Raw genomic sequence first — 21,903 nt, 5'->3', positions numbered from 1 at the left:
TATTGCTTTAACTGAGTCACTCCTTTTTTGAAATAGAGAAGAATGAAAAGAAAAAGGAGAGATCATTCTCCTTTTCATAATTCTGTATGCACACAAACACACACAGACACACATACGTATTTTGAATGGGTGGAGTACTGTTATGATTCTTGTGTTCCCCAGTATATACACACCAGTCCCTTTGCTTGGAGTTACTGTCTGGCAGCTTTTATTATTGTTTCGAATGCATTTACCATGTAAATTTTGTGAAATGCTGCATATTATGGTGGTAACTCCATAAATTAAATAACTCGTGATCATTACCATTGTATAGTCTATACCTGCAGGCCAAAAGATAACGGTGAGAGGTATGAAGCCCAGGAAAAAGATGCAAAGGATATATTAAACATATGTGCAGCTTTAAAGTTGAAAGTAGAAAAAAAAAAAGCCGTACAAATTGGCCTGAGTGGCAGATCAGATTTCCAGACATGTTAGATGTAGTTGGAGTGCAGCAAAATGAGAGTGTGATGAAATCACCACCTTGGTTTCAAGAGACCATGAAATCCTTGATGCTCACAGGTCAGAAAGCTGCTTCCATGCAGGAGTTTGCAGAAAGGAAGTTGTGGATATGTAACAGAAACAGCTTGTGTCAGAGGTGCATTAAATAGCTGGAAATGTTTATATAATTGTGCATGAAAACCTTTCAAGTTGGAAGGAAGCAACTGGTCCGGAGAGTGCAGGATTTGCTACACTAAAAAATGATGAACATATTTAGTGTTTACACTGTGGGTTACATTTCCGAAGTGCAGTGGTAACATTAATCCGCCACTAAGACACTCCTGTGAGGTAGGTCAATTAGTGGAATTATCCCCACTTTACAGAGGTGGAAACTGAAGCAATGGGAGAGGTGCCCAGTTTGCGCAAGGCCACACAGTGAGTCAGTGGAACTATCAGGACTCTGTTCAGGAGTTCCTGATGCCCAGTTCCATGTTTATTCCTCTGGTAAAATTCTTCTCCTGAGAATGCCCGAAGCCAGTTGTATGGGGTTCTGTGTGATGATGAATCCTGGGTGGTGATGTACACTTGAGGAGGTTTAGAAGCTTTCCAAATGAACTTCAATAATATCTATTCTGTGCTGTAACATGTGGGAAAAAGCAAAAGCAAAGTGAGCTATTTATTTGTTCACTGGAAGAACACTGCAGCCTATCAACAGGAATACATTTGGGAGTCATCCCAGAAGAATGCATAGTCTGTCACCCATGGATAGATTAAAAAAATCCCCACAAAAATGGGGCACCACATTGCAGTGCCAAGGAAAATACTGTGTTAGAGTTCTGCAGTAACACACCCGAAACTATTGCTTAACCCCTGATTGTACATTAGTGGTTGCTGCATTCTGGCGTTGGCCAGATGCCAGGCTGAATTCCTACATTAAACCATTTTGAACTTGTGAGCATCAGAATGAATTTGTCCCATGAGTTCATGTCTGACATATCTGTTTCCAGACAAACAAATCTCCTGAAATTTTATTTTAAATTAAGAAAAGATTGATCTACAGCTACTGGGACCATTGTAATTCACAAGAGATGGAAGGGAAGTGGGGAAAAAAGAGTCACTTCAGTGAAACTATGTACACCAGCTGAGGTTCTGGCCCAGGAAACTCTTGGCAAAGCTAGGAATAGAAGCCAGATCTCCTGCCTCCCAGTACTGTGCGTTAGGCACACCACAGTCTTTCCCCATGCCATTATGGGTGTTGGAGAAGAGCTCTTCTTGACTTCAGAGGGCAATTAACTTATTCCCTAAGGCACAAGGAATGACAGCGCTTGTAACTTGTAGTAAGTGGTAACTGCAGGTGCTGTTTTTATTTATAGCTAATCCTTTTATTATTTAAGTCTACTACTCTATTTTGTCTTACGCTTAAAAAGGCTAAATCAGGAGCACAGCATGCTTCCACTTTGGACAGATATGTAACTCTGGAAGCAGCCCTGATGCCAGAAAGGAGTTGCTGGAGAAGTGGAGGGAAAGGCAGCAAGATGTGATTGAATCCAAGATAGTCAACCTGCTATATTTTAAACCTTATACTGTTTTTTTTAAAAAAAACTTCATGCTCTACTGAGGATATTTTGGCCACAGGACTGTAGCAAACCTGGGGCTCTGACTGTACATTAGCCAGGATAGATTTGCCATGGAGGAAGACGGTGGAAATTGAGTAGAAAAACACCAGTTCTTGAACCTATAAGGGTGAAAAATATGGATCGATGTTCTCCTGGGCTTAAGGAGAGAGGATTCATTTTCAAACTGAAGTGGAAAGACTTGAAAAGCACTGATCTTCAACACTGATCCAGGCTCATTTTTCAAATTGAGAGGAACAGAGCAGCCAATATTTTGGAAGGGAGAAGGAGAAGTGGTTGGGGCCCACTGATGTGGGCAAAATCTTCCTCTGTTCATATCTAGGCAATGCTCCAATTGAAATGAATGCAAGTGTTACCCAAGTAAAGTGGTTAAGATTTGGTCCCTCCCAATTCCCTATCTACCATAACATAAATTCTTTGTAGAACAGGTACATAGACAGAAATAAGAGGCCAGGGGATGAGTCCCTTAATCTCAGGTGAATGTTCCTGAGAGCTACTTTTTTAACAATGTAACTAGGAGGCTCACAATCTGGCTCAGACCATCTGCCCCCTGGCATCTCCATATAATCCAGTGTCACTTCTGTAGTATTTCTGGGACATTCTTTTCCCATTCCTATGGAGACTGTCCCCTAGTGTAGACATACCACCTAGATTGCAAATTCTCTGGGGAAGGGTCTGTTTTCTCTGTTACTGATCCGTACAGTCCTTAACACAATGGCACCCTGATCTTTGATCAAGATTTCTAAGCACTACCACAATATATAGTAATAGGGTTTTACACAGAGTCCAGTGCATGTTTGGGGAGTCCTTTGGGAGTTGAGTCAGTACTTTGGGAATACTTGTATGCAGTATGAACATCATTAACAAGCCTTGTATAGTTATCACCTCACTATAGGATCTCAGTGCTATGATGTAAGGAATCACTAAGTACTTCTATTTCCCTTCTGTTTGGGAAAACAAGCATGCTTTATAGATTCATAGATTTTTAAGGTAAGAAGGGACCATGATGATTGTCTAGTCTTGGGGTTCTCACAACAAATTTTTTGGTGGCCTCAGAGTGCAGCCACCAACACTTGCTGGTGGCCGCACTGACACTTTTTCATAAAATTATTTATTTTTCCTAAATTAATAAAGTAATATGCACATATTTATATGTCCAAATCATTGTAATTTATTTATGTAAGGTTTTGGGCTTCTTTTTGCAGACTCAATAATAAAAATCATGCACAGTTCTCTCTACTGGACCTAACCGAATAGAAACACAAATAAGGTGCTTTGCATGTTCTTGTCTTTTTTTTATTATTGTTTCTTTTGCTTTTTTGATAAAAGTGGTTGTACAACAATTCTGAAGTAAATTTAAAAATGCTTTGACATACTAGAAGTCTAACTAATAATGAAAAACATCCGGGTGACTTGGGTCTGGGGGAGAGGAGGGGACGTACGGCTGTGGCTGCAGCTGGCCCAGGGCTCCTCGGGCAGGTGGCGGGGCTCTGGCCAGCCCTGAGCATCTCAGGACGAGGGTGGAGGAGCAGGCGCTCCAGGCTTCAGCCAGTCCAGGGCTCCTCTGGGCAGGTGTGTGTGTGCGCGTGCAGGGGAGGGCGGGGGGCGCTTGGGACTTCTCCAGGTGGAGGGCTTGTGGCTTCAGCTGCAGGGAGGGCAGGGGGTCTTGGGGCTCTGGCTGCCAGGGTTGGGGGTAGGCGGAGAGGGTGGAGTCAGGGGCTACCCTCCCCAAAGGGGAGCTCCACCCACTGCCCATGTGCCCGCTGCCTCCTGAACCCCCCGCCCACCCGCAGCTCGCCTCCTGCATCCCTCCTCAGTCCCCCACGTGCTGCCCACCACCGCTCGCCTCTTCACTCCCCTGCCCCAGACACCCCTGTGCCCGCAGCAAGAACCCCCACTTGCTGGTGGCTCATCTCCTTACTCTCCCGCCAGGCTCCCCCACTGCTTGCCTCCTCCCCGCACCTTAATGCTTAAGCATTGTGTCCCCCACCTGTCTATCCAGAGAGGCAGCTCATGCAGCATTTACAGTGTTCCCTCTAATTTTTCCCAGCCATGTGTGGAATGAATTTTGTTATGTGCACCAATATGGAGGTAATGTGTGGTGGTGATGGCGCCGAGGGGTTCAAACTGTGGGAGGGGACTCAGGGTTGGGGCAGAAGGTTGGGGTGCAGGGGTGTGAGGGCTCTAGCTGGGGGTGTGGGCTCTGGGGTGGGGCTGGAGATGAGGGGTTTGGGGTGCAGGAGGGTGCTCCAGATCTATGGCAGGGAAGACTCTCCCCAGCTCTCTCTCCCCGCAGCAGCAACTGGGCTGGAGGGGAGAGGCACCTGTCCCCGTCACGGCAGCTCTTTTTGCCCCAGCAGGTCCTGGCCAGGGCTTGGCTCAGGATGGGGAGGGTGCCCGGGCAGGTTCCCTGAGCACCTGCGCGATGCTAAAAAGGTTGCTATGCGGCCGCACAGCTTACAGGCAACTCGGAGGGGCTGATGCTTCCTCCCCTCGCCCAGGAAACTGCAGTGGCTGCAGGGAAACCCCCTGGTGGATGCATGTGGCCACGGTGGCTGCATTTGAGAAACGGTGGTCTATCTGGCCTCCTGGCTAACACAGCCCACAGAATTATAGGGGGAGGGAGTCTATTACTGTGTATGTTTCGATGCGAAAAGCTCAATAAAATGAATTTACAAGAACAATACCACCCCCAAGGTACAGTAGTCTATAAAATTGTGGCAGGAACAGCTTCTTAGGGAGTTAGCAGATTTACTGTGCATCAAAACAATCATCAGCACCCAGTGTATGTGGAATACTGTATCTCCCTCATTAACTGAGATGACGCAATATGAGTGCATTGCAGTTAGCACGTTCCTGCTATTTATCAATGTCTGGAATGAGTTTAGAGGAGTTTATCCTCCCCACAAGCCTGTTTTTTTCCACCAGAAGGTTTACATTGTGATCCTGTGTAGTAGATGTTCAAGAGTTTCATTACAGCATGTTTGAGTCACATGATTTTCAGCAGTGGAAGCAGAAACAATCTAAGTATTATTTGTGGTACCTTAACGTCACTCTCTTACTGCTACAGTGGGAGAAATGACTTGCTGCGTAGAGGACAAAGAGATACACGGGAGTGTATGATTTTCAAGGCTAAGTTAAAATAGTCTGTTAACACTCTGATGCTACTTTTAGGCTTTGCGCAAAGAGGCTTCTGACATTTGTGCCATACAAAAGGTTGGAAAAATAGTGATGGCTGTTGGTTTCTCAGAATAAGGCTTTAGCAGATACGTTCATAATTAAAGCATCCTGAAGCTGGATTTTGTTGTGGTATCTATTCATACCGTAGGCTGCTGCTACATAAGAAGACTCTTTTGTCCTGTGGGGGTGGGAGGCAGAGAGGATTAAGAAGGGGTCTTTATGGTATCCAGTGTGGGCAGGTTGACTTCATGTATTGAGAGAAATGAACTAGCTGTGTAATTGCTAGACAGCTGTGCTTACTTTGTTATTTTTGGTACTTTAGGTGTATAGACTATTAGATGCAATTGTTCTTGGTTGTATAGCATCTTGATTTTTTAAAAAAATATATTTCTTATGGGGATATAAAGCATTTTGCAACAGTCATGTGCAAGTGCTTGTATCAAAGGCATCCTCAGATCCCAGGTGACAGACCAAGGCAGCAACCTACCTCTGATTAATACCCAAAAGGGCATGGGATTTACTAGTACGAACCTTCCATCCCTGTTCTGGTGGAACACTACTGCATAACCTCGTGTAGGTCTGGAACATAGGTTTACATTTCATAATCCCTGATTAGAAATTCCCAGGTGGGGTGGGGCAGGATAATCTGGTTAAGGCACTGGACTGCAACCTAGGAGATCTGGGTTTGATTCCTTCCTCACTCATGGAAGCAATGCCTTGCAGTCTCTATACTTCGGTTCCCCAGTTGTAAAGAGGTGTCATGAGGATATTTATATCAATATTTGGAGCTTCTCAGACACTAATGTGATGGAGAACATGTAAGTAGGGTAAGACCTGCAACTTGTCTTGCACTTACCATACAGTTGGTGCTTAACAAATAATGACCACTATGGATATTTGGGTCCTTGCTTCTCCAAAATTGGATAAGTACTGCTGGGATAAGCCATGTGTGCTAAAAGCATCTTGGAGGGAGGGAGAAGGACAGGAATAGGGATATGAAATTCCCATGTGTTGATGGAGGCATTATGCCTCAAGAAGAGTTCAGTAAGCCTGGACAGAGCTGATCTTTGCTACTCCTTTACAAGGATGTCACCAATGCTCCCCTTAAGACACAGTCATCTTGGCCGTCTGCCCAGATGAAGTAGGACTATGGCTTTGTGCCCAGCTCAAGGCCAGCGATAGTTCAGCCTCAGATGATCATAGAGGAAGTGAGGAATGGAAGTGGTATGATGCCATTTAATCTATCCCTAGGGAATCAATGCAGGATTGTATAGCAGTACTCACCCATATTTTGGCCATCCATTTTTAAAGTTACACATAGAATTTCTATTCCCCTTGGGTTACTATTCCCTAGCTAATAACTCTCTCCCCTACAGGAATTCTATGGCCTGTATTATGCAGCAAGACAGCAGACAAGATGATCAAAGATTTTTAAAGTCACAAGGGCCACTCTTAATCTAATAGACCTCAGTTTGAGGAAGTGTTTCATGATCTCACTTTTCCTGTTGCTTAATTTCAGTTTTTTACTCATGATCACATTCCCTTGGATCCCACTCTGAACAATTCCTTTCCCTTTGTGGAGTTTACACCCTTCACATACGTAGAGACTGTTATCATTTTTAGGACAAAGGTTTTTTCCATAATGTGATTATAACATCTTTTAAATTTGATATTCTCTAAATAAGAAAATATTAAAGATGATTCCTGTAAAATGAATGTGAAAGAAATGCATTCAACTTTATAGCATGAACTTATATGCATTAGTTCCATCAAATTTTTGATTGTGCTGCAGCTACATTTAATAAAACAATCATACAAACCCCGATTCTCATGAGTAGTTCCATTGAAATCAATGGAATGACTTGTGTGGCTAAGGCCTATTTGCATGAGTAGTAATTGACAAAACTGGGCTCTGAAATGGGAGACAGGTGCAAGCTCTTCTGTAGAACCACCCTAAGCTCAGCCGCTGAAACCCTTTGGAAAGATGTAGTACTTTCTGCAAACTCATGCTACCAAGTGGATCTTGTTAGTTTTAATCAGGATATGAGATGGAGTGGTCCTGGAACAAAGGGAACTATGGGTTCAGATAGAAGAGGTCTTACAGGGGAAAGTCCAGGAACAGCCAAGCTTGGGGAGAAAGTCTGAAGATTTGTTGTTATTTCATTTGCCAATAAAGCTAAATCCAAAAAAAGTGACAAGTCTGTATAAGTCTTTGGAGCTAGAGGGGAACTTCACCTGTTTATTTATAAAGCTGAAGGCATTAGTTATGGGAAAGTACAGCACTGATGGGTAGAGTAATGGGTGAAATTAAACAAAAGTTACACCAAATATTTGCATCTTGCATTGTTTCCTGAAATTCACTAGACGCAAACTGTAGTGAGCAAGAAGGAGGCTTTTTGGGTGATAAATTCATTCAAACGGACGGGAATCAATACTGGTCAGTGCAACTACTTCTGTGCTGCCATATTCCTTTGTAGAACTAATGATCCATTAGGAAGTTCTTGGTTCAGTGGAGCTGTTCCTTGGTCAGGTACAGCACTGGAGGTTTTGAAAAGATATGGTTTAAAAAATTCATTCCGCCAAAGGGCTGAAAAAGGTGAAGTTCAAGTCATTTCTTATTTGATTATGAACAAGTTTGCTTAGCCCTATTTCTTTAGGGCAAGCAATAAGTTTTTTTCTTGTTCATTTTCTGTGACAGATCTGTGATTTACAAGGAGAGTCTTTCCACCACACAGATACTATTTTCAGCTTCTTCTCTGCATTGCCAGTGTTACATTTTCCCAGCAATATTTCCACAATTGAAAGGGATTGATAAACATCTGGGGTCTGACCCAAAGCCCACTGAAGTCAAGGGAAAGAATCTTTGGGCTTGGGGGCAGATCCATAGAAAGAAAAGAAAACTCACTTGTTCTTTGGGCTCAATCCCACCATTTCTCTGTGGGAGTTCTGCCGCTCATTACTGGAAGCTGAACTGAATTCTGGTGACAGGAGTTCCATGCACAGCGTGTTAGCAGGGTCAGTCCCGTAGAAAGTAACTTACGATAAAAAGTTAGATAGTAATAAGTTCAAGATAACATCATTTTAAAACAAACTTTCTAATTGGATTGCAGTAGACTGTTGAAGCAAAGGATCTGTTCTCTGTCTTACAATACATGTTACAGCACAGAGTATGAGAGTTCAAACTATTTGGGGGGCATTCTACAAATCCCCAAAACACACACACACTTGTCACCTGAAAAGCTAAATGTCTGACTTCCTATCTGTACCCCACTGCCAGCCCACATCAGTAATAGAACCTGAGCATGTTAATTTATCCTACTGAATATCCTTGTGAGATAGGGAGTACTATCATCCCATTTTACAGAAGGGAAATTTAGGCACTAGGTGACTGACCTCATATCACAAAAGTTGATAGAGCTGAAAACGCAGATCTCCTGATTCACAAACCCAAGACCATTCTTCCTCAGTAAGCAATTTGATTCAGATAGTCACTTGTAATTAGGTTCTAGGGAGAGATTTTTCAAAGACTTAAGTACTATAGGGAGACTTATCATGCACCTAATAGCCTCACCTCTTAGGGTGAAGCAAAGACCTGTTAAGACACAACCGGTTATCGCAGAAGCAGAAAACACATATCGCCAGTATCATTCTTGTACGTGGATTCTCATTTGGAATGTTGACAGTCAGCAGTGATATGGTGTTTCTGGTCCTGTTTCACAAATGCTACTATATGATCAAGAGAGAGGTGATTTGTTTAGAGGTTTGTACCATTCATATAATGAGCTGATAGTGTTCGTTATCACAACACAGGGCACCAGGGTCAACTTTGAAACAGCAGCCACAAAATGTGCTATTTACACTTTGGATAAATAAAGTCTATGTGGCTCCCATATTTCATTTTCTAATAGGATGAATGTCTATCTGTCACACTAACCCTCAGTCTTCAGCACTATTGGTGGAGCTGGTACCACCACCTTTAATTAAGGTTGCCTAAATAAAGCAAATAGCAATTTTTTCAGTTTCCTGGCCATACCAAAGGGGGAAAAAATGTTTCTGGTCAAAGCAAAAGGAAATTGTTTTGGTGAAATGAAAAGTCAAAGTATCTATTTTCAGTTCAATTGAAGCACACTGTTTGCATTTAAAAGGTTTATTATTTAAAATAAAATTGAAGTGACTTGTGAAGCAAAGTAATTTTGAATTTAAAGAAATCAAAATGTTTCATTTTAAACAATGAAACAACAAAACTTTTCAAGTTTTTTTGGGATTGTTTTTGTTTATTTTTTTCCCTGACCAAGACAATTCAGTGAATTCAAACACAAATTCATGAAATGTTTCAATTGACCCAAAGCTGTAGTTCACTGCATGGACATTGCTTTGCTCGATATAACTTGCATCACTCAAGGGGGGGTGACTTTTTCACAACCCCAGCGACCAAGTTACATTGACTTAAGCAATAGTGTAGACAAGCCCTAAATGCCCAAGTCACTTCTGAAAATGAGACTTAGAAGCCTAAGTCACTTAGCTGCTTTTGAAAATTTTACCCCACAACTGACTACACATGGGCTAGATGGAGGCTAAACCAGCCTCCAGCACACCTGGGGTGCTCCTCTCTGGGATTGGATTGAAAGATGACGGCAGAGGAAGCTTCCATTGACTGCCCATGCTGTTTGGATAAACAGAGGGCTTCAGTCTGCAAGGCTCTCAAGCCAGCCAGCACTTTTCACAAGCACTAAAAATAAACTAAACACTAAGATGAGGTTTCTCTCTTTTCAGTCAAAAAATTTTAGCTCACAAATCCAAGTAGAACTTGCTTTTTTGGCCGTTGTGACGGTGACTTCATACTCGCTGCATTTGGCGTGGACCCAGAAGAGACTGCAGTACGGGGTCCAGCTTTTTGAACAACATGAGAGTTATATAGACTATGTGAATTTGAGAATGTGGAATGCTGGTAAGAAAGTAAAGCCTTTCTAATAAGACCTCTTCTTATACCCAGGCCTCTTAGGGGATATCAGTGTTTCATATGTTTTTCCATTCAGTCCAATGGCCTACATAGAAACCTTTCCAGAACAGTTATATTCCCCAACCTTAGCACTCCCCCTTTCTTTTGAGGAGGCGGGGGGGGGGTGGCGGAGGGAGAGAGAGATCGGTTTTCTTGTGGCCTCTGAATGATCTTGTGTGTGTGTGTGTGTGTGCGCGCACGCACACAAGTTGGAATGCAGTGCTCAAGGGAAGCCAGTGAGTAGCTTTGGAGGCAAGATTTCATACACTGAATACAGTATATACACAATGTAGCTGCAGACCTAGCTGCCTTTATTGGTGCATTAAATCATCATTAGGGGTGTACCCCCACAGGACTCCCAAAAGGCTCTTCTATTAGAAAAAACAATCCAAATTCTTTGCACATAATTTCAGTGCTTGTCACTGTTTAGCTTCCGGCTAACATTGCAGATGCAACAGAAAATGAAGGTGGTTTTGTTTTTAAAGGCTCAGCTAGCCATTTCATGGACCCAAATAATCACTGTGTAGCCATTTACACCAGTGCAAAGGGTGTGCAAGACATGTTACCATTTTGATTTGAAAGCATGGTTCAGATAAAACACAAAGGGGGTGGGTGAAACGGAAAGTGTGGAGAATCAAAATTTTGCAGCTCAGGCTCATTTGTAACTGAAACAGGCGAAGGGCAAACTGATTCATTTAAAAACAACCGTCCTGAATCTTGTGCGCTTCCAATGAGCCAAACTCCCAATTCAAACTTCGAGGTTTGAAAGTATTTGTTGAGCTCACCCCACCATTTATAGTCCCCTCTTTGCTTCGAGCTGGAAACAAGAGTGCTGCACTACTGAGAGGGATTGTTCTAATGGCATTTCTTGCATGACCGAAAATGAGAATGACCAGCAATCCTACTGTCCCAGTGAGTTTTCCAGTCCAATATTGCAGGCCCAGGAGGTTCAGATAGATAAACTCCCAGAGGCATACGTTCTTATCGAGACTCAAGCTTTTGTTTGTCCATTGCTAAGTGAAACCCAGAAGAAAAAAAATAGAGGCATGGGTTGGTATGTAGCCCCTAGATCGCATGTGCTGCAATATCTTAATTAAACTGTACCTTTGTTTACTCAAGCCCTTAAGCATGTGAAACTGAAAACTTAGCAGAATTCTATTTATATGATAGTGTCACTGTTCTATACAGCCACATAGTTAATCATTTTTTCCCTGTTGCCTAGTGTAGCTGGTATGTGGGGCAAATTCCCCTCCAATGTAGGTCAGTGTACACAGCAGTCGTAGGTCTGATTCTTTACTGGCTTGCATCTTGGATAGTCATTTAAGCCTAGCAACATTTTGACTGCATAGGTTAGAAGCTGGTAGATAATCAGGGCCATTGTGTTGCCTCCTGAAATACTGCAGAGCTCAAAGATATACTACAAAATACAGAGCTGGTGATTTAGAGCCCAGGTGAGCCAGTGTCTGATGTCTGATGTCACTATTGCAAATAATGCCAGATAGCTAGTCACATGGTGCCATATTAGCATAACTGGATTGAGGCAATGGTGCTACCTGATCCCCAGTCAGCAAGGGGTTAACTCAGCACTTAATTTCCCATGGGACAGGCACTCAGAGGAAGGTCTAACAACAAAACCTAGTTCTCATACAACACGTATCATCCCTAGATCTCAAAAAAGTTCGCAAGAGAGGCCAGTATAATTATCCCCATTTTACAGATAGGGAAACTGAGGCACAGATCAGGGAAGTGATTTGCCCAAGGTCATGATGTGAGGAGATCCCCTGGTGGGAATCACCTCTCTCTCTAACACTCGTCTTTTATGATGGGAGAGGATGCTGGGACTTCTACTAAGGACCCTAATAGGGTCAGCTTAGAAGAGCTTGCCTTTGGAGAAGCTGGGCTTCAGACCCAGTGGTGAAAGGCCTGGTTAAATCCCAAGCACCACCCACTAAAGGAAAAGGCCAGATACTTCCCATGTATGAATCAGACAGCCTGCTTTCCTTGAAGTCAGTAGAGTTATGCTGGTTTCAACTATTCCATCATTTCACATTGGCGTACATGGTTGAAGGGCATGTGGTGGTTGTTGAATATACGTATTGGGTTGGTTACGAGGGAGGGGTCTTATGGTCAGAGCACTAGAGGACTAAGCCTACTAACTGGAGGTAGATACAAAAAAAAATGAGGGTGGGGCAATCCCCCGGTGAAAATCACCTTCCTCTCAGCATTCAGCTGTTGCGATGGGAGAGGATGCTGAGACTTCTGCCAAGTTGCTGTCCTCAAGGCAGTCCTGGACAGCAGTATCAAGGTGACATGACTTTTGACAGTTTCACTAAGGCTTAGGGGTGCCAATACCTCAGCCATATTAACCAGTGACTCATTACTTTCACTCTGATGCCTGGCCAAGTTCTGAGCAGCAGCAGCAGGGAAGGCAGTAGAGCTGTGTGTCTGCAATTCAGAGTCAATACAGCATCAGCATCACTCCATCTATCTTTGGAAGGTCATTTGCACCAACATAAGGACAAGACACATTTTCCCCCCGCCCCCGATGTCTCCAGGTGAGTGGATTTTCTAAGCCCTGGTTATGGCCTTTTAAAGATAAATCCATAAAATGGTGTTACAAAAAAGCCACTGGGGAAAAAAAAAAAATCTGTTCTGCAGCTTTGTCACCATGTTTTCAAACACTGTATAATGAAGAGGAAGAGAATTTTCCAAGTGGAGTTGAGAAGTGCTCCAAAAGCGGCTTATTAAACAAGAAGAAAGTGACAAAATATATTGTTTCCCCTTTCGTTATTTTGTTCGCTTCAAGGACATTAAATGTGATGAAACAGACAAAACAGATGTGGGCATAATACAAATAATGTCCTTGGAGATGCAAAGAGGCTGGAAGAGTTAGGATCTGACCTGCAATAGATGAGAATCATATAGGCTTAAGTGCTAGTATGTGGCTGTTTGCGGTAATATGCCAATCTACCCTATCGGTACATTTGAAACATGGTGTTTTTCTGTAGCTTAGGTGTGCATATGAAATTTCTGTACACACAGTGATGAACAAATGGTAAAAGTCTATACCTTATCCACTTGTACAGTGAAACAGTCTTCACAGATTTTTTTTAACAGTTTGATATTTAACCTTAAAACAATAGAATTGGATTGAAGTCCTGAAACAAGGCTATATTAAACAGCATCCAGAATCTCGAAGTGTTGGAATGAGCCAAAATGATCCAGTGCTGACAGCAGCAAACTGAACCCAGGATTTCTGGGCTGTATTCTTAGCTCTGCAACAGATTTATGTGGTCTTGAGAAAAGCAACACCATTCTGGGTTTCTAAGCTCATCTGTAAAATAAGCATTCTTAAACATCACACCACAGTGAAGTACAGAGAGGAGTCTTAATTAATGGCTTCTAAGTGCTCAAAATCCTTGAATGAAAAAAGCTCTATAAATACAAAATATGAATGATTCAGATAGATTTCCCATGAATAAAATCTTGGGATTCAATCCTGTAAATTTATGCACGTACATAAATTTATTCACGTGACAGTCCCGCTGAAGTCAATGGTACTACTCGTGTGTAAAATTATGCAATTGTTCAAGCCTTTGCAAGATCAAGACTTTAGTGCTAATTAAGTTACACTGGATACCATGCAGCCCAGTAGAGATGCAGCTCTGTGCATTGATTTCCTTCTTATGTGAACTATTTTCAGTAGAACAGCCTCAGGCTTTCAGATCTCATAAGTCAGGATTCCCTCTCCCCATCCCATGAGATTGGCTTAAAGACAATGATATTTTTAATATACACACTACCGGGGGGAGGAATCTTTTTATTTGCCTTCTGGTTTCTGAGCCCTTAAGGACACACTTCATGTTTTCAAGCTCCACAACCATGAAGGATAAAACTCTTTTCTTAAATAAAAGCTGAGTTTCTCATGCAGCCTCTTGATACTATCTGATGGAGCTGTGATAAACAACTGATAGCACAAGACTTGCAATAAAATGAGGAGACACTACACTTCAGTTTTGCTTAGTCACAAAAGTGGAGCAGGCTGTGAGCAATCTAGAAGTTTTTATATGTATTCGAGTTCCACAAATCAAGGAGATGTCTGGCTTCAATCCAGTTGCAAGTGTCCATATCAAGCAAAAAAATCTAACCTGGTGTCACTTGAAGTCTCAGTACAAAGGTTAAAGGATGAATAAGTAATAAGCTAAATATCCATTTTACCCCGAGTGGCCCCTTCTCATCAGGATCGGGGCACATAGCCATAGCAGTGTGGGGAACTTTCCAGAGATGTACTTGTGCTGTGGATTAAACAGAGGACTTTAGTCTCAAAGGCTGCCAGTTGGAAACCTTTCCAGAGTACCAGATAGTTGCATGGATGGACATCAGTGTACCATAGAAAAGAATCTAATCCATTGCTTTTCTACTTTCCATGATTCCTAAGTGTTTCTTATGTTTGATTGTCCTTCCATATGGTATTTGCTTTGCAGAATCCCTTTATTCCATCAGGTGTAGTTCTTTAGGTTATGTGTCAAATGATGGCTAACCATATTCCCTCTCTTTTCCCAAAACTGCTTCAGAAATAAAAGACAGCAGCCATCAGAACAGATTGACAAAGATGCAAACACTTATTCACAAGACCAATAAAATTTCAATCTAACATTTTAAAAAAATGTTTAAAGTAACCCCACCCTCCAGAAGTAATTACCAAAACATAAGAAATACCACTTGGGCAGCAACAAAAGGCAGGAAAAGTCAAAATTACCTTATTGTAAACAAATGTCTACTGTATTCCTGTATTATGAGCTATTCCAGTCTCTTTAGGAGTTCGTACTCAGCTAAAGTACCCCTGCACCCTACTAAGACATGATGCCTTTGTCCTCTAACTCTCTGGATTAGGACAACTATATCCTTCATATTGAAATTCAGGTGTTTAGTCCTTAACCCAAGAGGGTGCAACCTGCTTCCACCCAGGGCAAGTTGCATGATGGCTTTACCAATTGAAAATCCCAACCAGAAGAGATTCTTTGCTTGAATCCCTTGTTGTCATGATGAGGACAGATAGCCAAGAAGACATTTCAGGGTAATTGGAGTCTTATCATGCATAGCATGAACATTTCAGAAGTGCCTTGAAAGTACCAGTTGAAATGTTATCATCCATGAAGAAAAGACTCCACACCCCTATGGCTCTTTCATGTTACGGTACAAAGAGTGACCCTCACTATGATCTCTAGGAAATGCATTGCACTTCCAAGGTCATTGCTGAAATTAGAATATCATATCAAGGCAATATCTAAACTCAGTTTACCCTTTTCTTTAGGATAAATCTTGTTTATGTTGGAGCAGCAGCGTATCTGCAGGCTACAATTGTGGACTACAAAACATGAGTCCTAGGATCTATTTCTAGCTATGCCACTGACTCACTGTGTGACCTTGGGCAAGTCATTTAACTGTCATGTGCCTCAATTTCCTCAAACTGTAGCGTACATAATGCTTTCCTATCCCGCACTATTTGATTACAGTAGTAATCCCAGGCACCAGTCAAGATCGGGGGACCCATTACTGTATGTGCTATACAAATAATGATGATTTGTAGCTTAATCAAAGAGTGTTTGTAAACTGCTTTGGGAGTCTTAACTGGAATGAACTGTCTGGATGCAAAGTACTGTCTGGCATTTTCTGAGATCTAGAGGGGGGTTGTAAAGCTAAAATTCAACTGTTCAAGAAAACTTCCATTTTATTTATGTGAGCCTCTTCTCCCTCCCACCCCCATTTTCCTAACATATGGAACGTAAGACAGGTTATGGATCAGGGAAAGGTTTACTTGTGAAATGAAAAACTCTTGCTGGAATGCACTTTTTGTGAGTTGGTAGCTTTTTGCTTCTTTCAAGGAAGGTTGGTGTAGCATGTGTACATTAAATCTTGTATTTCTGTAAAATGCCATTTGATTTGTCTGCACCAATGTTATTAGACTTTTCTTTTAATGTTTGCCTTCTTAACTGGTTAGAAAATAAAGACCAAGATTTAGTTTTCCAACCAACTAAAGTGTTTCCCCTTTTGTGTTTGTTGACAACTTTGCATTTGTGGGGTCAGTTGTACTGTATAATACTCAGTAAATTAGAGGTTGTGCTGAGAGGCAGGATTTCCAATGATTAGGGCACTAGCAACAGACTTTGGAGACAGACAGAGTCCTTTCTCTGCCATGACTTCTTGTGTGACCTTGGCTAAGTCACTTAGGAAACTGAGGCACAGAGATTACCTGTACTGGGATGGGGGGGAAGATTAACAGCACTTCTCTACCTCACAGGGGTGTTCTGAGGGTGATGCATTCTCAGAGTTATGCAGGATATACTTTACCATGAAGAGAGAAAGCCTGTCAATTATAAAGATGCACTCAGATTTCCCCTACCACTTCCCATTTGTTTATCTCACCATCTTGTTTTAAGCCTGTTGGTGCAGGGACCTTCATTTCAGATATTTGTACTGTGAAGCCGTGGACCTGGTTGAGATGCTACTGAAACATCAATGAATGAGAAGTAACTGTTTAGGGGCTGCTATCTTTCAGAGAAGTCAGAATGCAAAGGATGTGACTATTTATGGGGTCTGTAATGAAAATTTTCCAAAGTACCTATCTGACTAGGAGCCTAAGTCTCACTGAAAGTCAACAAGACTTATGCTTCTTATGCTCTTGAAAATGAGACATCCTAGTTACTTAAGTGTTTTTGAAAATTTTCCCCTCTGTTTTTTTTTTTTTTAATTAATTAAATAGAAGTGGAAGTGTCAATTGTAGTGTCCTGGCCAAATACTTCCTAACCAGATTCCCCCTGCAACTTTGATTGGATGTGGTATTCTTCTCTTCTTGTCCTAAAGTGTTGTGTTTTGTTGGACTTCGCTAGTAGACAGCGGTCCCATTCTACTTCGGAGGCGGCTGCATGTCAGTGATCCCTGTACATATGGCTTGAATGTATAAACACCTCACATGTCTATGGCACAGTATAAATAATTGTCTCTCTTAAATTGGTTAAGTTTGGGGTTTGCCAGGACAAAAAGGCAAAAGTATGAGTTGCTATTATTGCTCCTCCTTTTTGCTGGAGGCAGAGTTAATGGTGGTGTAGAAGTAAATTTGACCACGTGATCCCCCAAGGTGGTGCAGACCTTGTGAAAAAAGTGCTAAGTACTCTGCACTCCCATTGACTTCAAATGGGAACCCTTCTTGGGTTCTGGGTCATGGATAGTTCATGCACCCTTTGAACAGGCTGGAAGATAGATCATACCTCTTAAAGAGGCTTAAGAATCTGCTGCTATCCTGGTAAGCTGTTAAACAAGAAAAAAAAAAAGTCACTCTACTCCCCTTGATCCTTTCCCTGTATTCCTTCCAGAAGCACTGAAAGCGCTCAGAACCCTGTCTCATCTGAGATACAGCTATAATTTTATTTCACTGTTTCATTCATGCCACTTGTGAGACAACAGTCTCACACTACACAAGTCACCCCACAATGACATTCATTAACTCTTAGACATATCTGGTGTGCTTTTCATGTGTGACAGCAAAGTTGTGTAGAGAGTTAACAGCTCCTTATAGTATTGCAGCTTTTTATTGACATCAGTGAATTAAGAATTTCTAAACTTCAGAAATGAATGTTGTAAATAGAAAACCAATAAGAAGTCACTCCAAAACAAGTATTTAAAGACTAACACTTCTCCAGTGTGTTACAAGACTGGACAGCCATAAAATGACTACCAGCCTCACAAAACTCCACTGCCATTCATTTAGGGCTTGTCTATACAGGGAAGTCATTCTGGATTAAGATAGGGAGTGAATTTAGAGCACAGTAGCTAGTCTGAAATAGCTCCCATGTGAACATTCTTATTCTGAAATAAGAGTATCCACATGGGGAGCTATTCCAGAATTGCTATTCCCAATTAATTTCCCTCATGTAGGCAAACCGTACGAGTTCAAACTGTTCCTCTTCACCTTCCAACGTCAAGGATCCAGGAGTGAATTACAGGTTTGTAATACTCCCTGTGTGATTAATGAATCAAATATACCATACCATTCTCTCTACAGGTTCTGTATTAAGGACTGCAAAAACTGTTTGGAACAATGAGACAGTAGCTTGTTTAGTTACAGGGATAAGGACAAGCGAATGATGTATTGTTGTCACTTCAGATAATGTTGCTTCTCTAGCCAATACTGTCGAGATCATGCATTTCAGGAGAAGACTGAATATGGTTACTGAACCAGATTCTCAGCTGAACTCCAGAAATGCTGCCCACAGCTGAAGGGGTGCAAAAGAGCCATTTAAAGCATCTCTATCCTGGGACTGATTCTATGCAAGCCCATCTCCTGGGTAGTCGACCCATGTGCCAGCTACCTCCAGCCCTCAGGGGCTAAATAATCATAGACTCATAGACTTTAAGGTCAGAAGGGACCATTATGATCATCTGGTCTGACCCCCTGCATGCTGCAGGCCACAAAACCCTTCCCTGGACTCTGCTGTTGAAGTCCCCAATCCTGTGTTTTAGTGACTTCAATCGGCAGAGACCCTCTTGCTAGTGATCCCTGCCCCCATGCTGCAGAGGAAGGCAAAAAACCTCCAGAGGCTCAGCCAATCTACCCTGGAGGAAAATTCCTTCCCGACCCCAAATATGGCGATCAGTAAGACCCCGAGCATGTAGGCAAGAGTCTCTAGCCTGACCCCTGTTGGCCATTATACTATTTACGTACCATTGATTGGTTTTCCTTGGCTACTATGTTTTACCATTAAACCATTCCCTCCATAAACTTATCTAACTTAATCTTAAAACCAGACAGGTCCGTCGCCCCCACCGTTTTCCTAGGAAGGCCGTTCCAATATTTCACCCCTGACTGTCAGAAACCTTCGTCTAATTTCAAGCCTGAACTTCCCCACGGCCAGTTTATACCCATTTGTTCTCGTGTCCACATTAGTACTAAGCTGGAATAATTCCTCTCCCTCCCTTGTATTTATCCCTCTGATATATTTGAAGATAGCAATCATATCCCCCCTCAGCCTTCGCTTTGTCAGACTAAACAACCCAAGCTCCTCTAGTCTCTTTTCATACGACAGGTTTTCCATTCCTCTGATCATCCTAGTCGCCCTTCTCTGCACCCGTTCCAGTTTGAGTTCATCTTTTTTAAACATGGGAGACCAGAACTGCACACAGTACTCCAAATGAGGTCTCACCAGCGCCTTATACAACGGAAGAAGGACCTCCTTATCCCTACTAGATATACCTTGCCTAATGCATCCCAAGACCGCGTTGGCTTTTTTCACCACCACATCACATTGTCGACTCAGTCATCCTGCGGTCTACAAGGACCCCAGGTCCTTCTCCTCTTCCGTTACTTCTAACCAATGCGTCCCCATCTTGTAACTAAAATTGTTATTAGTCATCCCCAAGTGCATCACCTTACACTTTTCACTGTTAAATTTCATCCTATTTCTGATACTCCAATTCACAAGCTCATTCAAGTCTCCCTGCAGAATATCCCTATCCTCCTCCGAATTTGCAACGCCTCCCACCTTCGTATCATCCGCAAACTTTATCAGCCCACTCCTGCAATCGGTTCCGAGGTCAGTTATAAATAGATTAAATAAAATGGGTCCCAAAACCGAACCTTGAGGCACTCCACTAGTAACCTCCCTCCAACCTGACAGTTCACCCTTTAATATGACCCGCTGCATTCTCCCCATTAACCAATTCCTTATCCACCTTTGGATTTTCATATCGATCCCCATGTTTTCCAGTTTAACCAATAATTCCTCATGGGGTACAGTATCAAACGCTTTACTGAAATCCAGGTATATTAGGTCCACCGCATTTCCCTTATCCAATAAGTCCGTTACTTTCTCAAAGAAGGAGATCAGATTCGTTTGGCACGATCTGCCCTTCATAAAACCATGTTGTAATTTATCGCAATTGCCATTAACCTCCAGATCCTCAATTAGTTTCTCTTTCAGAATTTTCTCCAGCACCTTGCACACTACAGATGTTAAACTAACAGGCCTGTAGTTACCCGGATCACTTTTTTTCCCTTTCTTGAAAATAGGAACCACGTTAGCTATTCTCCAGTCTAACGGGACCACCCCCGAGTTTACAGATTCATTACATATTATCGCTAATGGGCCTGCTATTTCCCGTGCCAATTCCTTCAATATTCTCGGATGAAGATCGTCCGGTCCTCCCGACTTAGTCCCATTAAGGCGTTCAAGTTTTGTTTCTACCTCGGATACGGTAATCCCCCATCCTGTATGCCCCTCTGTAATGGTGCTAGTATCCCTAATACCTTCATTGGCCTCATTAAACACCGATGCAAAATATTCATTGAGATATTGCGCCATGCCTAGATTATCTTTAATCTCCTCTCCGGCTATAGTCTTCAGCGGTCCCACTTCCCTCTTTCTTTGCTTTCTTCCTATTTATATGGCTGTAAAACCTTTTACTATTGCTTTTAATTCCCTTCACTAGGTCCAACTCTACACGGCCTTTCTCACTCTATCTCTACATTCTCTGACTTCACTAAGGTAAGTTTCCTTACTGATCCCTCCCCTCTTCCACTCTTTGTACGCTTTCCGTTTTTTCCTAATCGCCTCTTTGAGTCGGTCGCTCATCCAGCTCGGTCTAAATCTCTTGCTTAGTAATCTTTTTCCCTTTTTGGGGATACAGGCCTCTGACAGCTCATGCATCTTTATCTTAAAGTAATCCCAGGCTTCTTCTGCCTTTAGATCCATTAATACGTTTGCCCAATCCACTTCCCTTACCAGTCCCCTTAATTTGTTTAAATTGGCCTTCTTAAAATTATAAACCCTAGTCTTTGACTTAATTCTGTTACTCCTTCCATTTAGTTTAAACCGAATTAGCTCATGATCACTGGAGCCCAAGTTGTCCCCTACTACCACTTCCTCAACGAGGTCCTCACTACTTACCAGAATCAAATCTAAAATGGCCTCCCCCCTCGTCGGTTCAGCTACCACTTGATGAAGGAATTGATCAGCAAGCACATCTAGGAACATCTGAGCCCTATTATTGCTACTAGCGTTTGTTCCCCAATCTATATCCGGGAAGTTAAAGTCCCCCATAATTACACAGTTTCTATTAGTATTTACTTCCCTAAATACATTAAATAGTTCCTTATCCATATCCTGGGTCGATCCTGGCGGTCTATAGCACACCCCAAGCACTATCCCCGGAGAGGCTCTAGTAGTCCTTTTACCCAGTGTGAGTATTGCCCAGACGGACTCTGTGTTATCTATTCCATCCACTATTATTTCTTTACAGCTTATTTCACTATTGACATACAATGCCACCCCCCCACCTTTACCTTTGTCCCGGTCTTTCCTAAACAGCGCATACCCCTGTCCATAAGAGCTTAAGTAAACTCCTTGAATGGAAATGGATAGGGCTGATTGATGTAGCCTTCTTACTGCAGAAGTGCTACTACCAGCAGTGACATAATAGTATGGCTTCCATTAATCCCTTAGATCAATTGGCACCCATTCAGGCCCTGTATTGTGTTTCACTATTCTTCTTTTCCAGCGCAGATCTGATCACACCTAGATACCACCATAATGAGTTCTTTGCAGGGATAAGCATTTG

General features: G+C 42.3%; 1 protein-coding gene across 2 annotated transcripts in view; it reads left to right on the top strand.

Moving 5' to 3' along the window:
• Positions 1–21,903, top strand: part of RERG (RAS like estrogen regulated growth inhibitor) — a 121,443-nt gene that overhangs the window by 13,301 nt on the left and 86,239 nt on the right. The gene's annotated exons all lie outside the window — the stretch shown is intronic.

This window comes from Trachemys scripta, chromosome 1 (assembly GCF_013100865.1).
Source record: "Trachemys scripta elegans isolate TJP31775 chromosome 1, CAS_Tse_1.0, whole genome shotgun sequence".
Lineage (NCBI taxonomy): Eukaryota > Metazoa > Chordata > Testudines > Emydidae > Trachemys > Trachemys scripta.
The sequence above is the reverse complement of the archived record's forward strand: the minus strand, read 5'-3'. Positions and strand labels throughout refer to the sequence as shown.